This window comes from Malania oleifera, chromosome 8, assembly GCF_029873635.1.
Source record: "Malania oleifera isolate guangnan ecotype guangnan chromosome 8, ASM2987363v1, whole genome shotgun sequence".
In the NCBI taxonomy this organism is placed as follows: domain Eukaryota; kingdom Viridiplantae; phylum Streptophyta; class Magnoliopsida; order Santalales; family Ximeniaceae; genus Malania; species Malania oleifera.
Window position 1 is genome coordinate 91,138,372 of NC_080424.1, and position 5,333 is coordinate 91,143,704.

Below are 5,333 nucleotides of genomic sequence, written 5' to 3' on the forward strand. Positions count from 1 at the left end.
CTCTACTTTTTCACAACTATAGAAAAATAGGAGTTGAATATGGGCATTTAAATCAACACAAATTATTTTGTGTTATTCAAATTCATAAAAATTTAATTATATTGAGTTCTGTATAATTCGACATAAATTTAAACTCCAAGTATGATTTTTGTACTCCATAACATGGTGATGGTTGTTTTTAAAATTAGGATATGATATCTATTTAATTTTAAGTGTTGACACTAACTTTTAACTAGGGGAAATTTATAGTTGCCATCTCTAAAGTCTTAAGTGGTACGAGTCAAAATGCACGTATACTAGTGTAGTGTAGCTATTGTCCAATTAACATATTTGTAGTTTGATTCGAAACTAACTCTTAACAATCAAATTTATTTATCTTTGTACTCAATTGAAAAATTAAAGTAAATTATATTAGATTTGGTTCAAAGCAAATGGGTTTAGTTAAAAGTTTACCAAGTCTAATTGACCCAAGGTCTATGAAGAAAATTCATTTTAATAATCTTAGGGTCTGTTTGGTATCGTTGTTTTCTATTTTGGCATTGTGAAAAAATGTATTATAAAAACACGTTTGTTTGTATGTTTCTGTTGTTGATTTTTTGGTATTTGTCTAATATTCATAATTAGTTTTTTTTAGATTCAATTATTCATTTTATGCGCTTTTAAGTTAAAATCAAAAGTAAATAATCATATGAATTTAAATATAATTAAAATATATATACATAAATTTTAAAAAATAATAAAAAAACCAAGTACAAAGTACTTTTATTATTTTTCAATTGTCATGCCCAATAGGATTTTTATTGTGAAGTAAATTTTGAAAGTAGAACAATTAAGTTAAATAATTATAATAATTTTTATTTTTATTATAGTATCTTTTTAATATGTATTATTTGTAATTTTATTATTTTAATCATATTTTTATAATATTATTTGATTTAAAGATGAAAATAAAAATTTCTTAATTAAGTTTTAAATTTTGCATTAATTTTATAAATGTTACCCATTGCTGATTTTTATTTTTTAGTTTTTATTTCTAATTTTTTATTTTTATTTCTGATTTTTTTTTTCTAATTTTTGATAATGATACCAAACCGGCCTAGTTGTCACAATGTTGTATCACTATTGTAGTCTCAATGGAGCCTTGTTTCTTTATATAGATCCACATCTTTAAAAGAGTTCCCGTTCTTCGGCGTGGTGGCAGGACCGCTAGGGGTTTGGCTCATGTAGATGGTGTAAAATCTGCAGGGGTCATTTTCTCTTTTGGATGAATGGGGTGGTTAATAAAATAAAGAAAATTTTCTATTCAAATTGGAATACAGAAAGAACTTGATAAAACATTTTTGGAAACAAAATTTTGTCGCAGTGCCACTTAGACTTATGGAGTTTTTGTATAGAATATCAAAATAAAAGTGATTTTATTTCTATCATTATAATGATATTGCTTTCAACTAGTGTTCGATCGATTAAGTATTAATCAATATTCGATTGATTGGTTTGGGGTTATCAAAAAAAAAAAAAATTGTCAAAGTCACTTCATTTCTTTTTGTCCAAGTCACTTCTTACCTTTTGGGAGGCCTATGCCCAATTATATTTCGTGGGGAAAAAATTGTTTGAACCTTGTTATTTTAGTTAGGTTTAAGTTTGGAGAGAATAATATGAAAATTCATTTATTTTCAAAATGACCCATTTATTATTTATTATTTGATTAATGAATCCTTTATATTGGAATGCGCAAAAAGTCAAATATTTTGATAATTATCTATTTGTACAGATATGGCAAAGGTCCAAGGTCCAATATTAAAATAATTTCAAATGTTTTTCCTAACTATATCTGTGTCAACAAACAATTCGAAAGGGATTATTAGGAGAAGTCAAAGCCACACCACAGCACTGCAGGATATGTTGGACCAAGGACCAACCATATTGTAAAAAGTAAAGAGATAATAAAATTACAAGAAATTTATGTGATTCATATTATAGTTATGTTCTTGGGCAATCTGACAAGTTTATAATAAATGTCATACCAAGAAAAAATTTCAAATATTAACCTTTTTTTATAAAAAAATGTTAACTTTTTAAGTCCCATCTTATTTTTTTGATAATGACAAATACAAGATATTTAATATTTGTTGAGTTTGTGTGTAGGATCAATTAACAAAATCATATGATGACACATGGTGACTCAAAGGAAAAATGAAGACCCAAAGGGTTTTAATTGTTGTATTTTATATTCAATTCATTGAGTCCGTAATAATTAATGCATATCATGCATGAAAGGATTATAAGCTCAAGATCATAGATGGATCTTAGGGATTATCCTTCGGTCAACCGACGCCGAATTTTTGGGGTTAACTCTCAAAGACCTTAGACTGACTATGGGTCTCAAATCATTGCATGAAAAAACCCCCTATAACTTAGTATTAACAAATATGTGATTAGAGGTGTCTTTAAAAGGGAGTAAGAAATTAAATAGACAAAGTTGGTGTGTTTGGTCGACCAAACCCCAACACACAGAAACACTTCGGTCGACCGAACCTCCCCAAGGTCAAAAGTTTGATCATTTGGTCAACTGTCCTTAAATTGTACATCAACGCCCTGGTCGACCAAACTGGCACGTGGAAAAATCCCAACACCGTGGTTAACTGAACTTGAAGTATAAAAATGGCCCGGTCGACCGAACATCCAATTCGGTCAACCGAACTTAACCTGGTCGACCGAACCTCGGAGGTTCAAAAATCACCTCAAGTCTGGTCAACCAACACTTTAGTTCAAAAACACCCTAGTCTACTAAACTGAGTAACTTGGTCGACCGAACCCTAAAAATGGTTGACCGAACCTCTCGGGTTGGTCAATTTTTACCGAAGTTAAAACAGGGTTATTTTTTATTACCCATACTTAATATTTTCTAAAATTCCATCCATGTCCCCCAACTGTTATTTTTTTACTGGGTCTAGATATATGGGTTCATTTGCAAAGATCAAGATAAAATTTGGGATTTAATTAGAAAATATTTTCTCTAAATTTTTGAGAACCCTTCTTCATATTTTAAGCCAAAATACTCATCTTTTAATCATTCTTTTGCAAAATCCATTTGAGTGAGAGTATTTTAAATCATCCTACATTGCTTTCCAAAGCTATAATTCTCATTGTGTTTGATTGCTTGTTGATTTTTGGTTGAGAGTTGTTAGCCAAAGTTTTTCCTCCCGGTTTAATTAATAAACTCATTGAGTGGGGAAAACTTTTAGCTAGTGAGTCTTTGCACCATTATTGCAAGACTCATTAAGCTTATCTTGTATTGTGTTATTGCAAAAATCATTTGACAAGCTTATTCTCAAATAACTTTTTTGTTAGAATTTTTGAGAAAGTCATTTTAGAGATACTTTGATTAAACTATTTGAATATTTTTGAACCCTTATTGTGATTGAGATATTTTGATATACTGTTTCAAAGATTGTTTGAAAATGCACTCTTGCACTTGATTGGCTATTGACATAAGATTGAGTGTTATCACACATATTGCATTGAGCTTATAGTTATTATTGTATTGATGTGCGTTGATTATTACATGTGCGTATCGGTACATAATTTGCTTGTGATAGAAGCAATTTGAATTGTACACAAATTTTTATTTCATTGTTGTATTCCAGGCGTGGCCTGAGGGGGTTTGATCTAGCCCATAAGGATCAGGTTGGGGTCAGCCCTGTGAATTTGACCTAGGGCCTTCTCCGCCCCGCAAGGAGAGTTTGTAAAGGTTGAGGTCAGCTCTACTTTAATTTGACTTTGTTGTAATCAATGTCGCTCCACCCGTTAAATGAGCAATAGTGATAATCTTCGGGCTTACGAGCTGAGGCAGTGACGTAGGCACAGTTGGCCGAACCTTGATAACATATCGTGTGTGCCCTGTTTTACATTTCCATAATTTATTTACTACACATGTATGTTATATTATGAATGTTGTGCATAATTTAATTTCCACATCTTATATTTATCTACGCTTTTGGTTTATGAGTATATAGACAGACCCTAGGTTGGGAATTACTTTTTGTGAAAGTAAAATCAACTTAGGAAGTTTTAAATACCCAATTTACCCTGTAGTGATCCAAAAAAAATTTATTATTAAAAAAATTTAAATTAAATTAAAATTAAAATTTTAAAAAAATTTAAATTAAATTAAAATTAAAATTTTAAAAAAATTAATATAATAATAATAATAATAATATAATAATAATAATATAATGATATATATATCCTCAGGATACTTCAGGCGGAAGAAAACACAGAGGTGCCCCCCTTTGTCTCCTCGTCTCCTCTCTCCCACTCTCCTCAATCTTGTCTCCGATATTCGGCCGATTGGAAATTCGGAAATACTGTTGGGCTATGTTTGCTGCCACCGACACTTCTACTGGAGCGAATCTGTCATGAGAGCGGCATAGGCATATCTCATAGGGTAAGACCAATTTTCAAACTTACCTTAATTTCTCTTAAACAATAAGCCCAATTAACGAACGGAAATTGTTAGGAGATTCTCTACAATCTAGCCGAAACAGGTTTTCGAATTGGAGCTCCGGGGGACCAATCCTAAATCGAGGGTAAATTTAATAATTTAGGCTTTATTAAGCTATTTAGGGTATTCAGAGCCTAGGGGAATTTTAAGGAAAGTTACTCTAGGGATTGTGATGAGTAATGTAGTGAAATTTGAATTTCAGGGTTTCAGGGATTTTGAATGCTGTAGGGCGTAGGCTGGGGTGTTAGCAGGCTTTTTCAGGAATCAGGTACGAGGATTAAGTTAAGTCAGTAATTTTATGAAATTTGAATCAATTTAATTGTTATGTTTAAATTAATATATTTATTTATTTATGTATTTGAAATTTTAAAGGTTATTTTGAAAACCAACCGTTTGAAATGGATTTTACAAACTTAAGATATATCGTATGGTATTTTTGAATAAAATGAATGGTGGAAAGCTTATTTGTTTATATGGATATGTTAAAATGTGGAAAATTGTGTGGCAGATGATTTAATTTGTATGGATTATTGTATATCTAGATTTGAGATTTTAAAATACTAAATTGTCATGAAAAATACTTTAACTTCTTGTGAAAAATGCACGACTTTGATTTGATGGTCGAGGGCCGGAGTTTTGTTTAAACGGCTTTGAGCCAGGTTGTACTTTGTGGTCGGGGGCTAGGTTTTGGAATAATAGGGAATATATGTGAAATGATGTTTTAAATAGTGTTTTTTATTATCTAAATTGCATGATATGCTTTAGGAATCCTGGGGACCAGTGTATTGTGGGCACGGTACCGTTGCTAGCGATTTGTTATGTGGCCGTG